This window comes from Arachis ipaensis, chromosome B1, assembly GCF_059453495.1.
Source record: "Arachis ipaensis isolate K30076 ecotype BB chromosome B1, ASM5945349v1, whole genome shotgun sequence".
NCBI lineage: Eukaryota > Viridiplantae > Streptophyta > Magnoliopsida > Fabales > Fabaceae > Arachis > Arachis ipaensis.
This window is the reverse complement of record NC_142436.1, coordinates 32,476,340-32,495,262: the sequence shown is the minus strand read 5'-3', so window position 1 is coordinate 32,495,262 and position 18,923 is coordinate 32,476,340. Positions and strand designations below refer to the sequence as shown.

At 38.8% G+C, this 18,923-nt stretch overlaps 1 non-coding gene across 1 annotated transcript; it reads left to right on the top strand.

The window, feature by feature from the left end:
* The first annotated feature begins 13,109 nt into the window (after positions 1-13,109).
* LOC148576144 (small nucleolar RNA R71) lies at positions 13,110-13,216 on the top strand. The gene has a single exon (XR_015904458.1). It is a non-coding gene; the product is annotated as a small nucleolar RNA R71 (small nucleolar RNA).
* The last annotated feature ends 5,707 nt before the right edge of the window (positions 13,217-18,923 follow it).

Genomic DNA, 18,923 nt, shown 5'->3' with positions numbered 1-18,923 from the left:
GGAGGCTTGGCTCACCAAGGCTAAGCAAACGGAGTGCTCCCCTGGGAGCTGACCCATGCCTCCAACTCAATTGAACCAAGGCCAACCGGACCCATCTCTCTTCAAATCCAAAAACCAAAAGGCCCACTTCAAACTTTGAAGACCAAAATAGAAAGTGTATAAATAGGATTAAGTTTGATTTGTAGAGGATCTTTAGCTCATTTTTAGTTTTCACTTTTGAATTTTCATTTGGAAATTTGGGAATTTGGAATTGGATTTAGTTTTTTTCTGTTTGCGTTTTCTTTTTTTCTGCAATTTCTACTGTCTGTTCTTGGATTTTGAATTGAGATTGAAGAGCCCCATTGATTCTAAATCTGAGAATCATCTTTTACTCTTCTTCTCAATTGTTCTAAGAATTAGATCTTAATCTTCTCTTCTGTTTTTATTTTCATTTCATCTGCAAATTTCCTTTCTGCTTGATCAAGGGAGCAATTGAGATCTAGATCTGATTGCTAGTCTCATTGCTCTTCTTCGATCTTCAATTTCTCTTTTAGGATTTCATAATTGATTCACGTTTTCTTGCTGTTTTTTTTCTTGAAGAAATTTTCCATTTCTGTTCTTGCTGTTGAGATCAAGATTTGAATTCTTGCATCTCATAGCTCTCTGATTTACTTTAGTTTGCAATTTCTTGTTCAATTCCAAACCCCAGCACCCAAATCCCTTTATTCTTCAAGCAATTTATATTTCTCAGTAATTTAGATTCAGCAATTTATATTTATTGCACTTTAAGTTTCTACAATTTAAGTTTCAGCTCTTTTACTTTCTTACACTTTAAGTTACTGCAATTTATCTCTTCTGCACTTTACTTTTCTGCCCAATTTACCTTCTGCACTTTTAATTTCTTGCAATTTAACTTCTGTTAATCAAAATCACTCAAATCATCAAATATTCGCTTAACTAAATTCATCACCTAACTAAAATTTCTCAATCCATCAATCCCTGTGGGATCGACATCACTCTTGTGAGTTATTACTACTTGATGCAACCCGGTACACTTGCCGGTGAGTTTTTTGTGGAATTATTTTTCCATCATCAAGTTTTTGGTGTCGTTGCCGAGAATTGATTTAGATTGACAATGATTAAGTAGGATGATAATCTAGATTAAGCATTTTCTTTTTATTTTTACTAAGCACATTAACTGTTTGACACATTGTATCACCTAACCCTCTAACCACATTCTAGCATTAGAATGTCCAGGTTTCATGTGGTTTGTTTGTGATTTTTGCAAGTCATGGAGGTTGAGGTGCATGAAGAGGGAGTGAGCAACAATGCTCAACCTACAAGAAGGGTGTTGGCCTCTTACACTATCCCCAATCCCAGACATTATGGGAGCAGCATCCTCACCCCAAATGTTCATGCAAATGACTTTGAGTTGAAGCGCCTCAACTAATCACTTTGGTGCAGAACAATTGTGCTTATGGAGGTGGCCCTCTTGAAGACCCCAACCAACATTTGTCTGTTTTCTTGAAGATTTGTGAAACTGTCAAGACAAATGGGGTGCATCCTGACATCTATAAGTTACTTCTATTCCCATTTCTTTGAGGAACAATGCTGCTCAATGGCTGGAAACCATTCCCAAGGAGAGCATCAACAATTGGAATGATTTGGTGAGCAAATTCCTAGCCAAATTCTACCCACCTCACAGGATCATTAAGCTGAAAACAGAGGTGCAAACCTTTATACAAAAGGAGGGAGAATCACTCTATGAGGCATGGGAACGATATAAGGCCCTGATAAGGAAATGTCCACCTGAGATGTTCAGTGAGTTGGTGAAACTTCAAAACTTTTATGAAGGATTAACCCTGAAATCAAGAAAAGCATTAGATTACTCCTCTGGATGTTCACTTTAGATGATGAAAACTACCCAAGAAGCACAAGATCTCATTGAGATGGTGGCCAACAATCAATATTTTTACTCATCTGAGAAGCACCATGACACAAATCCAAAGAGGGAAGCAATGGAACTTGAAGGAGTAAGTGCAATGCTGACTCAAAATAAGCAGATGCATCAACAACTTCAGCAACAAATGGAGATGATTACCAAGAGAATAGATGGACTGCAACTTGCTGCAGTGAATATACAAAGCCAATCTCAAATCTCACATGGATGGAATCGATCTAAAGGAGGTCTTGGGACACTCAACTATGAGCAACAAGGGCCTGAAGAGATACAACACACGAACAACACCTCAAGTTCATGCCAACATGACTTCCATGGTGATGCACATAATCTATCCTGGAGAACTCATTCTAACTTGAGGTGGGGTGAGCATCAGAATCAACGACAAAGGGACTTCAACTCCAACAGTTTTGGCAACACAAACAAACACAATCAATTCCCTACTAACAACAACCACTACACACAACCACAAGACACACATACTCAACCTCAGCATACTTCACAAACCACCCAAAGCAACTTCTCCATACCACCACTTAATCCACAAAACAACTCCTCCAATTTTTCAAACAATTTCCACCAACAACCAGCACAATCCACACAGCCCCATCCAGAATCTCAAAGGATCTCCAACTTTGAAATGTTGATGGAAAAACTCATCAAAACTCAAGAGATGGTCAGACAAGATCAAGAAACTTCAATCAAGAATTTTGAGAGACACATGGGACAAATGGCTAAACAAATTGCTGAGATGGGTGAGAAGCAAGCAAAAGCCTTCCCTTGTGCCACTGAAGGCCCAAGAGACAAAGGAAAAGCGACAAAATAGGAGGAGTGCAAAGCAATCATGGCAGAAAGTCAGGAGACTATGGACAAGGAAGCTATCATTCAAAGAGAACACCGCAGAGAAGCTCCATAAGAAGAGACAGAGGAGAGAAGTAAAGAGGATCAGAAGACCAAGAATGCATAAAGCTCAGAAGGAAACAAGAGCATCAATGAACCACAGCTGCAAGAGAAGAAAGAAGGGATGAATCCATATATCCCCAAACTTCCATACCCTCAAAGGTTTAAGAAAGAAAACAAGGATAAGCAATACTTAAAATTTCTGGACATATTCAAAATACTCAGCATCAATATTCCCTTCTTAGAAGCACTTGAACAGATGCCATTATATGCCAAATTTATGAAAGAAGTGCTAACAAAGAAAAGATCCTTGAAAGAAGGACAAACTGTTGAGATGACAATGGAGTGTAGCGCTATCCTCCAAAGAGGTTTACCAGAGAAGAAAGATGATCCTGGAAGGTTTTATATATCTTGTACCATAGGAAACAGAACTATTGAGAAATCATTCTATGACCTTGGTGCAAGCATAAACTTGATGCCTCTATCTCTTATGAGGAAACTTCAAATTGTTGAGCTGAAATCCACTCGAATAGCTCTCTAAATGGCGGACAAATCCATTAAGCAAGCACTGAGAGTTGTGGAGAATGTGCTAGTAAAAGTGGGAAAATTCTTTCTCCCTGCTGACTTTGTTATCTTAGATATGGAAGAGGACCCTAACACTCCCATCATCCTGGGAGGCCTTTCCTAGCTATGGGCAGAGCATTGATAGATGTTGAAAAAAGGAAATTGTTGCTAAGAGTTCATGATGAGCACCTAGCATTTCATGTTTTCAAGACTTTACATGAGCCCACTCAAGAAGAAGAATGCAAGAAGGATAAGACGAGAGATCATAGCTCAAAGGAGACAATTAAGGAGTCAAATCCAAGGTGTCTAAACCCATGCTTTAAAGAAGTAGAAGTGGTGCAACAGACCAAAGAAGTCAAGGAGGAACTAGATCCAAAACCCCCAGATAAAGAACCACCAAGGCATGAATCATCTTCTGAGAAAGAAAAGAAGAAGAGGCCAATAGGATGGAGAAATAAGAAAATCCCCACTGAAGGCTTCTCACCAGGGGATAAAGTGATGTTAAACACCCAACCAATGAAGGTGTCTCTATAATTGTCTGAGTTCTATACTGTGAACCGGATCCTTTCACTTGAACACCTAGAGATCATCAAAGAGGAGACCGAAAGGAAGTTCACAGTAAGGGGAGAAAAGCTAAGGCACTATGATTTTTAACCTCCATGATCAAAGGACAAGATGTCAAGCTAGTGACAGTAAAAGAGCGCTTGTTGGGAGGCAACCCAACCAGAGGTAATTTTCTTTCCCTAAACTATTTCAATAAAAAAGTTAAGTAGACTTATCTGTATTGCAAGGAGCTAAGTTTGGTGTTGCATACCAAAATAATTTAAGGGTGAATGAAGGATGCTAAGTTTGGTGTTCCACCAAAAATTTCATTAAGAACACATTGCACCCTCAGCATGATTAATATCAGCTCCAAACAATAAGAGAAACCACTTAACAATTGTCATGTTTCTAGTTTTCAGTTTGTTTTTTAGTTCATAGTTTATTTTCTTAATAAAAAGTACTTGATGTTTCATGCATGTATTTATTCTGCTACACATAGAAGTAGGCAAGGAACTAAGTTTGGTGTTTCCACACCAACTTAGGATTAGAGAATCACAAGCATACATGCATGCTAACTGTTTCTCAAGTGCTTGGGGAACAAGCAACTTTCAATATCTCTTGTAGGAAGGGAGGAAAAGATACATCATCATGGACAAAGGGATGATATGGAACCCAAAAATGATGATAACACAGAGGAAACAAATGGACTCCAAGATGTTGTATTGTTCTCTGACTGACTTTAGCTTAAATGTGCTAATTGAAAGTGTAAATATCCCATGTTGATTAATATCCTTTTAGATTTAGTTACTGTTTGTTTGTTTTCATGCTGTTATAGCTTGCTAGTCTAAGTGCTTGATTCATTTGCATCTTACTTGAATTATATGCTTTATCCCTGATACTTGAATAAAAGAAAAATAACTGTGAAATAGAGAAAGAGTAAAAGTCTGGTATGATATGAGACAGAATGAGGTTATGTGGTGGTATGTGCTGGTTCATTAGTTGATTTATAAATAAGGCTGAATGTTGGCATGACTTTGTGATATGAACTTGAGTTACATTTCATGAGACTTGACAAATGAAAAAGGGTCCAAAATAGAAGAAAGAAAATGCAAGAGAAAGAAGCAAAAAAAGAAATAAACAAAGCTGGGCACCAATGGCTGGAAATTTGGATAAATGCCTGTGATGTTCTTGTACAAAGATAAGCTTGGATAACTAGGTTCTAAGGGGTGCTTCATCACCCGGAAACTTGGGTTAACTAACCCGAGATTGCCAACTGAAAGTCCACCATCAAGAGCTACTTTGAGACAAAGCATTTAGTGACCCAAAGAGGTGCTGGGCATCAATTTCCAAAGGACAACACAAAGCAAAATGCCTGTGATGTGTGTGTGCTAAGGAGAGGCTTGAGCAAGTAAACCCATAGGGGTGTTCCAACACCTAGCATCTTGAACCAACTGGGGCGGGAATGCTGGCTGAAAGCTTACTCTAAAAAGCTACCTTATCACATAACATTAAGCCTCGGCTAAGCAATAAATCTCAATCAAAAGAAAGAGAGCAAGAAAAACTAAGGACCAAGTAATAACAAGTCTCATTTTTTGTGTAATTCAAGTAAGGATCCAAAGGAGTGTTGATGTCTCAGCCATAGAATAAAAATCTCTAAGATACCATGCATGAAAACCCCATTAACCAGTATTGAATGTTTTGCAAATAAAGACTTATACCCTTCTCTGTCTTCATTCATTCTTGTTCTGTTTTGCTGCTTGCTTGGGGACAAACAATATCTAAGTTTGGTGTTGTGATGACAAGTCATCTTAGGCTAGTTTCACAAGCCTATTTCATTAGTTTTCACTTGGTTTTATGCACTTTCTTGCACAATAAGTAAGTAATTGGAGTGAACTTTCATGGTTATGTTGAATCAATCAAACATCATGTATTTTACACAAAATCATAGGTTTTATGCTAGAATTAATTGATTAATTAAAAGATGCAAAGATCTAGTGATTTTGGTGGACTTTGATTAGTTTTTTGGTTGCTTATAGGTGAAGAAATGATGGAAAGAGGAACTTTTGGCACACTTTTGAAGTTTGAGCACGCTTTGGACCTTAGGCCCATAAAAATAAAGCGTGGCGCTCAACCAAGGCAGCTAAGGAGCGTTCAAAACATTGAACGTAGCGCTCCCTTTCTTTCACTTTTTTGTGACACTCTTGGCAAGGAAACAAGGGAGCAAGGCCAGCACTAAAAGGGTGCAACGTAGCGCTCGAAGAGGGGAACCAAGCAAGGCTGGGTGCATCAAGATAAGGAGGAGTAGCGCTCAAACATTCGAGCGTACCGCTCCCTTTTGCTCACTTTTTCGAGCTTGGAACCAAAGAAGCCAAGCATGTACAAGGCAAAACAAGGAGCAAGCGTTTGGAAAAAGCAACGCTATGCTCCCTTTTGTCACCTTTTTCGTGCCTCAACCAAGGAAAGCAAAGCTCACCCATGGAAGCAAAGGCATGTAGCGCTTAAAGAGTGAGCAGAATGTTCACTTAGTGAACGCTATGGACAAGGAAGCTTGGCTCACCAAGGCTAAGTAAACGTAACGTTCAGTATACCAAATGGAGCGCTCCCCTGGGAGCTGACCCATGCCTCCAACTCAATTGAACCAATGCCAACCGGACCCATCTCTCTTCAAATCCAAAAACCAAAAGGCCCACTCCAAACTTTGAAGACCAAAATAGAAAATGTATAAATAGGATTAAATTTGATTTGTAGAGGACCTTTAGCTCATTTTTAGTTTTCACTTTTGAATTTTCATTTGGGAATTTGGAATTGGATTTAGTTTTCTTTCTGTTTGCGTTTTCTTTTCTTCTGCAACTTCTACTGTCTGTTCTTGGATTTTGAATTGAGATTGAAGAGCCCCATTGATTCTAAATCTGAGAATCATCTTTTACTCTTCTTCTCAATTGTTCTAAGAATTAGATCTTAATCTTCTCTTCTGTTATCATTTTCATTTCATCTGCGAATTTCCTTTCTGCTTAATCAAGGGAGCAATTGAGATCTAGATCTGATTGCTAGTCTCATTGCTCTTCTTCGATCTTCAGTTTCTCTTTTAGGATTTCATAATTGATTCAAGTTTTCTTGTTATTTTTTATCTTGAAGAAATTTTCCATTTCTGTTCTTGCTGTTGAGATCCATATCTGAATTCTTGCATCTCATAGCTCTCTGATTTACTTTAGTTTGCAATTTCTTGTTCAATTCCAAACCCCAGCACCCAAATCCCTTTACTCTTCAAGAAATTTACATTTCTCAGTAATTTAGATTCAGCAATTTATATTTATTGCAATTTAAGTTTCTGCAATTTACTTTTCTTGTAATTTAAGTTTCAGCTCTTTTACTTTCTTGCACTTTAAGTTACTACAATTTATCTCTTCTGCACTTTACTTTTCTGCCTAATTTACCTTCTGCACTTTTAATTTCTTGCAATTTAGCTTCTGTTAATCAAAATCACTCAAATCATCAAATATTCGCTTAAATAAATTCATCACCTAACTAAAATTGCTCAATCTATCAATCCCTGTGGGATCGACCTCACTCTTTTGAGTTATTACTACTTGATGCGACCCGGTTCACTTGCCGGTGAGTTTTGTGTGGAGTCGTTTTTCCACCCATTAACCACCAATTGGTTTTATTCTATTTTTTTTTTACTAATTTGACAAATTTCACTTCTGTTCAAATATTCTCTTTTATTTGATTAAAAATAAGGGAACAAATATACATTCAAGCAAGTGAAATTAACCAGACACGTAGATTATAACACTTATTTGAAATTTAAAGGAAGCAGATGCAAGTATGATATTCAGCAGGGATACATTCAGACTTCCAATTTAAGCAATTCAAAGTGAAAGTAGTTAAGTGACAATACAACCTCTTGGCATCCTCTTCTTTGTTGTTCAGCATCTTCCCTAGCCTTGGTCTTCTCTTTGTCCCTGGATGATGATGCATAACCTTCTCAAAATTTTGATTGTCTTCCTGCAAAACTATTGGAAGTTGCTTGTTCCCCAAGCACTTGAGAATTGGTAAGTCTATATGTATGCTTGTGATCTTCAGGACTTAAGTTAGTGTGTGAACACCAAACTTAATTCCTTTCTTACTTCTAAATGCAGCAAGGTGAACATACATATGAAACTGCAAGTGCTTCATTAAAAAGTTAAACTATGACTGAAAATCAAAAACTTGTCAAGTAGTTTCTCTGATTGTTTGGGGCTCCTAACCAATTATGCTTGAAAGAAAATGCAATGTGCTCTTAGGAAAGACTATGGTGGGACGCCAAACATAGAATTGAACATTCACCTTTGAATTCTTTTGGTGTGCAACACCAAACATAGTTCCTGGCAATACAAAGAAATCTTCATGGCTCTTTTATTGATAAGCTATGAAAAAAGGATTACCTTTGGTTGGGTTGCCTCCCAACAAGCGCTCTTTTAACGTCACTAGCTTGACGGTTGGCACCCTCATTTGAGTTTGTACTTCATCTTGGGCCTTTCCCTCATATCACCCAGATAATGCTTGAGCCTTTGTCCATTTACAGTCAAGGTTTCCTGTGATTTCTCCTCCATAATTTCTATATGTCCATAAGGGAAAACCTTGGTGACAAGAAAAGGTCCTGACCACCTTGACTTTAGCTTTTCAGGAAATAGCTTTAGCTTGGAATTATAGAGGAGCACTCTCCGTCATCTTCAAAGCTTCTTGGTGCCAACTTGAGGTCATGTCTTTCTTTTGCCTTTTCCTTGTATAATTTTTCATTTTCATAGGTCTGGGATCTGAACTCTTCTAGTTCTTGCATTTGCAAAAGCCTTCTTTCACCAACAGCATCATTATTCAAGTTCAATAGCTTGAGAGCCTAGAATGCTTTGTGTTCAAGCTCCAATGGTAGATGACAAGCTTTTCCATACACCAATTGATATGGGGACATCCCAATTGGTGTTTTGAAGGCTGTCCTATAGGCCCAAAGAGCATCATCCAACTTCTTGGACCAGTCTTTTCTTGAAGCTCCCATAGTCTTTTCCAAGATTCTTTTTAACTCTCTGTTGGATATCTCTGTCTGTCCACTTGTTTGGGGATGGTAAGGTGTGGCAACCTTGTGCCTTACTCCATATCTCAGGAGGAGACTTTCTAATGGTCTATTGTAAAAATGGCTTCCTCCATCACTGATAAGAGCTCTAGGCACCCCAAATCGGCTAAAGATGTTCTTTCTGAGAAAGTTCATCACTACCTTATTCTCATTTGTTGGAGTTGCAATAGCTACTACCCATTTTGATATATAATTCACTGCCACCAAGATATATTTATTTGAGTATGAGGTTGGGAATGGTCCCATGAAATCAATTCCCCACACAACAAATAATTCAAGTTCTAAGATGAATTGATGTGGCATTTCATTTCTTTTGGATAAATTCCCTGCTCTTTGGCATTCATTGCAGTGCTGTACCAATTCTTTTGCATCCTTGAAGATAGTGGGCCAAAAGAATTAACATTGTAGTACTTTGGCTGCAGTCCTTTCTCCTCCAAAATGTCCTCCATAGCAAGAACCATGACAATTCCATAAGACTTCCCTTCCTTCTTCCTCTGAAATGCATCTTTTGAGTATTCCATCTAACATTTCTTGAAGAGGTATGGTTCGTCCCAAATGAAATACTTAGCATTATTAATAAGCTTCCTCTTCTGATGTTTGTTGAATTCTGGAGGCACCACCCCAGTGGCCTTAAAATTTGCAATGTCTGCAAACCATGGTGCCTTGTGAACCAACATTAGTTGCTCATCAGGAAAACATTATTTTATATTCAAGCTCTGTGTGCTTCCTTCTTCACAGGGAATCCTTGACAAGTGATCTGCCACCTTGTTCTCCACTCCTTTCTTGTCTTTAATCTCAATGTTAAACTCCTGCAGCAACAAGACCCACCTTATCAACCTTGGTTTTGATTCTTGCTTGGCATGTAAATATTTCAATGCTGCATGATCAGTAAAAACAATTACTTTAGATCCAATGAGATATGATCTAAACTTATCAAATTCAAATACTATTGCTAGTAGTTCCTTTTCAGTAGTTGTGTAGTTCCTTTGGGTTTTATTTAGGATCTTGCTGGCATAGTATATAACATGAACTAAGTTGCCTTTTCTCTGTCCTAACACTGCCCCAATAGCAACATCTGATGCATCACACATCAATTCAAAGGGTAAATCCCAGTTAGGTGGGGCAATGATAGGTGCTGAGGAAAGCTTTTTCTTTAGAGTTTCAAATGCCAGCATGCAATCCTGATCAAATACAAAAGGTGTATCAGAGACAAGTAAGTTACTCAAAGGCTTAGCTATTTTTGAAAAATATCTTATAAACCTTCTGTAAAATCCAGCATGTCCTAAAAAATTCCTAATTGCCTTGACATTACTAGTTGGAGGTAACTTCTCAATTAATTCCACCTTAGCTCTGTCCACCTCAATGCCTTTGTTAGAAACTTTATGACCAAGGACTATTCCCTCTGTCACCAAAAAATGGCATTTCTCCCAGTTCAAAACCAAGTTGGTCTCTTGGTATCTCTTTAGCACCAAGGCGAGGTGATGTAGGCAATTAGGGAAGGAATCTCCAAATACTGAAAAGTCGTCCATAAAGACTTCAATGAATTTTTCAATCATGTCTGAAAAGATAGACATCATAGATCTTTAGAAAGTTGCTGGTGCATTGCACAATCCAAATGGTATGCGTCTGTAAACAAATACTCCATATGGACAAGTGAAGGATATTTTCTCCTGGTCTCTTGGATCAACTAATATTTGATTGTATCCTGAATAGCCATCCAAGAAGAAATAATATGCATGTCCTGCGAGCCTTTCTAGCATCTAGTCCATGAAAGGGAGTGGGAAGTGATCTTTTCTTGTAGCTTCATTAAGCTTTCTATAATCAATGCACATCCTCCATCCTGTGACAGTTCTTGTAGGAATGATTTCATTCTTTTCATTGGGCACTACAGTGATACCTCCCTTCTTAAGAACCACTTGGACAGGGCTCACCTATGGGCTATCTGAAATTGGGTAAATCACCCCTGCCTGCCAAAGCTTCATAACCTCCTTTTGCACCACTTCTTTCATGACTGGATTCAATCTCCTCTGGGCTTGAATGGAGGGCTTAGCATCTTCTTCTAACAGGATTTTATGCATGCATATGGATGAGCTTATCCCTTTCAAATCAGCAAGGGTCCATCCAATGGCATCTTGGTGCTTTTGCAGCACCTTGATTAACTCCTCTTCCTGTTCTTGACTAAGAGCAGAATTGATGATTACTGGGTAACTTTCATCACTTCCCAAGTATGCATACTTGAGAGTGGGAGGTAATGCTTTGAGTTCCAGTTTAGCTGCTCCTTTCTTTTCTTTCTTTCCCTCTGGTGCACTTGGGATGGATGTCTCAGCTGATTGGATTTCTGCAACCTCAATGTCTAGTGTGGGATCCTCTTTTGTTACTTCTTCAAGTGTTTCTTCAAATGTTTCTTGCACCACAATTTCCATTGCATCCAACCTCATACACTCTCCTAGTGACTCCTGTGGGTAACTCATAGCCTTGAATACATTAAACACCATTTTTTCATCATGCAACCTAAGGGTATGTTCATCTTTTTGGACATCAATGATGGCTCCAGCAGTGGCTAAAAATGGCCTTCCCAAAATTATTGAAGCTTTGGCTTCTTTCTCCATATCCAACACCACAAAGTCAGCCGGGAAGATGAAGTCTCCCACCTTTACCAACAAATCTTCTACTACTCTATGAGAAAATTTGAATGATCGGTCTGCCAATTAGAGGGCCATTCTTGTTGGTTTGGCTTCCTAAATCTTCATTCTTTTCATCATTGCTAAGGACATCAAATTTATGCTGCCTCCCAAATCACATAAGGCTTTCTCCACAGTGATTTCTCCTATGATGCAAGGAATTTGGAAGCTCCCTGGGTCTTTCAATTTTTGAGGCAGTTTGTGTTGGATGATAGCACTATATTCTTCAGTTAATACTACAGGTTTATCATTCCTCCAACTTCTCTTCTTGGTCATTAATTCCTTCAAAAACTTAGCATAGAGTGGCATCTGCTCTAATGCTTCAGCAAAGGGAATGTTGATCTGAAGTTTCTTGAAAATCTTTAAGAATCTGGAGAATTGGCTGTCTTTTTCATTTTTCATTAGGCGCTGAGGGTAAGGAGCTTTAGGGACATATGGCCTTAGGACTTCTTTCTTTTCAGGTGGATTGGGAGTATGTGTTTGTGCTTCTTCCTTGTCACTTGAACTTTCCTCTGCTTCCTTCTCTTGGGTTTCTTTGGCTGCCTCCTTCAATTCCCTTCCACTCCTGAGTGTAATGGCTTTGCATTCCTCCTTTGAGCCTGCCTTGATGACATTACAAGGGTTATGGCTCGGGACTTGCTTGGACAAGTATCCAATTTGTGCTTCAAGTTTTTGAATGGCATCATCTTAATTCTGCAGATTGGATCTCATCTCCTCCTTAAAATTTTTCATGTCTTGAGATTCCTTGCAAAGATTTATGAGCATAGCTTCAATTCTAGACAGCTTGTCTTCTGATTGGCTTGGGCTTGATATGGTGGCTGAGAGGAGTAGTTGTATGGGTATTGATATGATCTTGGATTAGATTGTTGATATGTGTACTGGTTGGGATTATGAGGTTTGTATTCTTGGCCTTGATTTTGTTGGTTTCTCCACCCAAAGTTTGGGTGGTTCCTCCAACCAGGGTTATAGGTTTTAGAATATAGATCATAAACTTGCCTAGATGAGTTTCCAATGTAGTTGGCCTGTTCCCAATCAACTCCTTCCTCTATGTTCAACTCTGCTTAAGCTGATGGTTGAGTATGGATGGCTGCAGCTTGGTTCTTCTCCATTTGCTTTGTCAAATCAGCCAGTTGCTTGGTAATCATCTTGTTTTAGGCCAAAATTGTATCCATGTGGTTTAATTCCATAACTCCTCTGTTGTTGCTTTGGTCTGAGGTATAGAAATACTCATTATCATCCACTGTTTCTATGACATCAATGGCTTCCTCTATGGTATTCTTCTTGTTGAGAGAGCCTCTAGATGAGTGATCTACATCTTTCTTTGATTCATAAGAAAAGTCCTTCATAAAAGATATGCAATTGTACCCACTCATTGAACATATCAGGGGGACATTTCCTTATCAAATCCTTGAATCTTTCCCAGGCTTCATACAAGGTTTCACCATCTTGCTGTCTAAATGTCTGCACCTCAGTCCTCAGTCTATTCACTCTTTGGGGAGGGTAGAACCTTGCTAAGAATATATTCACCACATCTTCCCAGGTTGTCAAGCTTTTTTTGGGAAATGATTCTAGCCATTTCGATGCTTTGTCCCTCAAAGAAAATGGAAACAGTAGCATTTTATAGGTGTAAGGATGAACACCATTAGATTTAACTATATCACAGATCCTTAGGAATGTAGTGAGATGCTGATTAGGGTCTTCTTGGGCACTTCCTCCGAATGAACAATTGTTTTGGCCGAGTATGATGAGTTGAGGCTTCAATTCGAAGTTATTAGCATGGACGGCTGGCTTCTGGATGCTGCTCCCACAATTCCCAAGATTGGGATTAATGTAGGAACCTAGCACCCTCCTCTCTTGTGGAGCATGGTTGACTGCGCCTTCTCTGGCATGATTATGTACTTCTCCCTGATGATGAGTCTCCATATCATCCTCCATATCTATATTCGAATCCTCCTCTTCTTTTTCTGCACCAATAGCCTTCTTTCCTCTTGATTCCCTCCTTAATCTAAGGAAGGTTCTCTCTGGTTCACTGTTAAAAGAGGTTGAAACCCCTCTTCTACCTGTCATACAAGTGACAAAACAGACAGCAAACAGCAAGTGAAGATTCCACAGTTAATGAAAAAGTGTGGTTAGAGAAATTAAGGAAATTAATCAAACAGTTAGTGAGTCAGTGGATTAGTTTTGCTGGAAGGTAAAGAATTAAAGAGAAACGGAAAAAATTGCAGAAAGGTAAATGTAAACAGCTTAAATTGAAATTTAATTAACAAAAGAAAGAAGAATGCTCAATCTAGTTATCCTCCAATTTAGTAATTGTCAATACAAAACCAATCCCCGCCAATAGCGCCCTAAACTTGATGTCAAGAAAATTTGTCTCTCAACAAATTTCTATCGGCAAGTGCACCGGATTGTCGTCAAGTAAAAACTCACTATTGAGTGAGGTCGAATCCCACAGGGATTGGTTGGTTGATCAATGTTAATTGGAGAATTGTTCTTATTGAACTGATTCGGAATTGAAATTGGAATTGCAAAATGTAAATTGGCGGGAAAATTAAATTGTGAGAAATTAAATGAACAGAAACTAAATTGCTGAATCTAAAGAGCAGAAACTAAAATTGTAAGAAATTAAATGGAAATGGGGATTAAGCATCAAATTAAAGAGCAGAATATAAAGAGAATGGTTGAGATCAGAATAGGGGATTCATTGGGTTTTAGGAGATATTGAACTCTCCGGATCAAATCATTTTCATCTATTCCTCAATCAATGCATTCATTGACCTTGCTTGGCAATCTTAGATGATTGGATTCCAATGTCTTGGCTCACCAATCTCTCTAAGCTTGAACAATTGCCCAATGTCTTGGTTTAATTGCTCATGAGAAGAGATAAAGTTTAGTCACTGATTATACCACACAAATTCATAGATCAAAGTATTGGTAGGATTAAATGTCACAATATCCATCCAACCCCCAATCTAATCCAATGTGAGAAAGCATTTCTAGCACAAATTCCTCATCCCTCTCTCAAGGATCAGAGAAATTCCAATTATGAATAGCTTCTCTATCAAGACAACTATCCAATTGAATTAAGATCGAAAGTTTTCTAACAAAATCAAGAGAAAAGATAGAAGAAGAAGATGAAAACTACTATTAATCCATTGAATTACAATAGAGCTCCATAACCCAATGAAAGGGGTTTAGTTGTTCATAGTTCTCTGAATGGAACGTGGAATTGAAAGGTACACTGCAGAATTAAAATGAAAAGTACAGAGAAAGTAAATGGGCATAGTTTCAGTACTCCATGTGTAAGCCCCTCCTTAACTAACTTAGACTCTAGCTATTTATACACTTCTTCAATTGATCTTCAAGTCATCTGAATTGCTCTTTTAGCCTTTGTTGAAGTTGATCTAATTGGCTCCCAATGCTGTTGAGAAGAGAGAGGTGCTCAATTATGCAATTCTGATATCAACGTTAGAGTAAACATTTTTGGGCAAACATTGAGGCACACGTTCTTAAGGAAAAATGGATTCTGGTTGCTGCAATCAATGTTTGCCTCAACGTTGGGGTGTCAACGTTCGCTCATCCACGCGTACGCATGGCATACGCGTACGCGTGGATGGCCCATTTTACCCCTTCACACGTATGCGCTGCCTATGCGTGTGTGCGTTTGGGGATAGACTTCCCATCCACGTGTACGCATGAGTGACGCGTGCGTGTGGATGTAACTTCCCCAATTCCAGTTTTTGAAGGCTTTTCGAAGTCGTTGGCATCAGCGTTTGACTGGCAACGCTGCGTGCGCGTCGTTGCGCTTTTTTCAAAATCAAGATTTGGAGCTCAGATGGCGCATGTTGGCATTAACGTTGGACTGGCAACGTTCCCTCTGATGTTGGCATATCCACGCGTGCGTATATAGCACGCATACGCGTCGCCACAATTTTTCCAATTTCCAGGTCAGCACTCTGTATCATCTAGCGTTGAAGGTAACGTTGGCTTGCCAACACTCCCTCCAATGTTGGCACCAGAATTATGCAGAACTTTTGCTCTGCCTCTTCTTCCAACGTTTGAGGCAACGTTGGTGGTCCAACTTTGGCCACCAACGTTGCTTCCCTTTCTTCCTTCAATGGTCATTTCTTCCACCTCTTTCCATGCACTTCTTCACCTATCATCAACCAATACATCATCAAAGTCTTACTAAAGTCATGAGAATTTGCATGACTCTTAGCACACAAGTAATTATGGCATAAATCTCATGAAGTTGCATCAAATTAACCATGGTTGAATGAATCAAGACATACATGAATTTTTAATCCAATTGCTTACTTATAGCTCAAGAAAGTGCATAAAACCTACTAAAAACGAAAGAAAGAGGCTAGTGAAACTAGCCTAAGATGCCTTGGCATCACCTATATTAATTTTTATACTCTCCCATAATTCAGCTAATTCTTTCCACAAAGGAGAGTCCAAAGGGTGAGCTATGATGTTCTTCAAAAGGTTCTGACCCCTACCATATTTAGCATAAATCACATTGACCCATAACGATTCTTCCTCTGTCAAGATTCTCCACAGAGTTTTCATGAGGAATGCTCTATTCATCAAACTGAGCTTTTGAATTCCCAGTCCTCCTTGAACTTTTGGCTTGCACATTTTCTCCTAGCTAATAACGTTCAGTTTTCTACTATTATTCTCTTCTCCCCAAATAAAGATTCTTTGGAGTTTTTCTATTTCCTTGCAAATCCCAATCGGAATCTTGCTGTGTGCCATATCAAAGTTAAGACAAGGGCTAATGACTGATTGAACTAATGTGATTCTTCCCGCCATAGACAAGCTTTTCCATCCCTTAAGCTTCCCTTTAACTCTCTCTATGGTTGTCTTGAATCTGTCTTTTCTTTTTCTTCAGTTTGTGAGCATGGCTCCCAAATAGTGGCCCAGACAAGGAACTTCATTAAAGTTACATACACTGTTAATGACATTTTTCTCTTCTGTTGTAATATTTTTGGAGAAGAGGATAGAATTTTTGGCCTCATTTATCCTTAACCCCGATGCTTCACCGAATTCACTAAAAGTGCTTAATAGCATTTTCATTTGCTCCCTTGAGGCTTCAGCAAAGAGTAGTAAGTCATCGGCAAAAAGCAAATGGGATATCATAGGTCTGTCTCTTCCAGCTCTCATTAGTTTTCATCAAGCTTTAATCGTTCTATCTTTAATAATGTGAGAAAGCTTTTCCATAGCAATGACAAAAAGGTACGGAGATAATGGATCTCTTTGCCTAATGCCATGGGTAGGAGAAAAGGCATCTGTTTTGCACCCGTTCCATAGGACTTTGTAAGAGACCGATGTTATACAGCTCATTATAATCTCCACCATCTTTTTGTTTACCCCCATTTCTTCTAAGGCCATTTTAATGAAGCTCCAATTTACTCTATCATATGTTTCTTCAAAATCAATTTTGATGGACATGAACTTCTTTCTTCCTTTCATCCTTTTCATATGATGTATCATTTCCGTAGCAATGATTATGTTATCATGGAAAATACGACCTGAGACAAAACTGGACTGATAGGGAGAGATTCTGTCGTTCAATAGGGATTTTAGCTTTTCCACCAGTCTTTTTGTGAGTGTTTTGTACACCACATTGCACAGAGATATTGGGCGAAACTGATTTATAAATTTTGGTTGGTTATTTTTGGGAATCAGTGCCAGAAGAGACTAGTTTACACTTGCAATTTCACTTGGATTATTCCATAGAAAAGTGATAAACTGCACAAAAAATTTACCAAGGGTTTGCCAATTTTCTTTGAAAAAAAGATCTGGGAATCCGTCCTCATTTGGGGCTTTCAATGAGCCTATGTTGAACAGGGAATCTTTGATGAATTCATATCCAGGGGCACCTGTCATGCTGGTACTGTGATGAGCGGATATTTTATACGCTTTTTGGGGTTAATTTTATATAGTTTTTAGTATGTTTTAGTTAGTTTTTAGTTTATTTTCATTAGTTTCTAGGCAAAATTCATATTTCTGGGCTTTACTATGAGTCTGTGTATTTTTCTATAATTTCAGGTATTTTCTGGCTGAAATTGAGGGAGCTGAGCAAAAATCTGATTCAGGCTGAAAAAGGACTGCTGATGTTGTTGGATCCTGACCTCTCTCTACTCGGAATGGAATTTCTGGAGCTACATGAATCCCATTGACGTGCTTCTAATTGCGTTAGAAAGTAGACATCTAGGGCTTTCCAGCAATATATAATAGTCCATACTTTGCTTAAGGATCAACGATGTAAACTGGCGTTCAGCGCCAGTTCCATGTTGCAGTCTGGTGTCCAGCGCTAGAAATAGGTTATAAGTTGGAGTTCAATGCCAGAAACAGGTTACAACCTGGCGTTGAACGCCCAAAATAGCCCAGGCACGTGAGAAGCTTTAGTCTCAGCCCCAACACACACCAAGTGGGCCCCAGAAGTGTATTTCTGCACTATCTATCATAGTTTACTCATTTGCTGTAAACCTAGGTTACTAGTTTAGTATTTAAACAACTTTTAGAGATTTATTTTGTATCTCATGACATTTTTAGATCTGAAATTTGTAATCTCTGACGGCATGAGTCTCTAAACTGCATTGTTGGGGGTGAGGAACTCTGCTGTGTTTTGATGAATTAATGCAACTATTTCTGTTTTCCATTCAAACATGCGTGTTCCTATCTAAGATATTCATTTGCGCTTAATTATAGAGAAGGTGATGATCCGTGACACTCATCACCTTCCTCAATCCATGAACGTGTGTCTGACAACCACCTCCGTTCTACATCAGATTGAATGAGTATCTCTTAGATTCCTTAATCAGAATCTTCGTGGTACAAGCTAGAATCTATTGGCAGCATCCTTGAGAATCCGGAAAGTCTAAACCTTGTCTGTGGTATTCCAAGTAGGATTCTGGGATTGGATGACTGTGACGAGCTTTAAACTCGCGAGTGCTGGGCGTAGTGACAAACGAAAAAGGATAGTAAATCCTATTCCGGTATGATCGAGAACCTACAGATCATTAGCCGTGCGGTGATAGCGCACCTGGACCATTTTCACTGAGAGGAAGGATGGTAGCCATTGACAACGGTAATCCACCAACACACAGCTTGCCATAGGAGAGACGTGCGTGCGTGAAGAAGAAGATAGGGAGAAAGCAGGGATTCAAAAGACAAAGCATCTCCA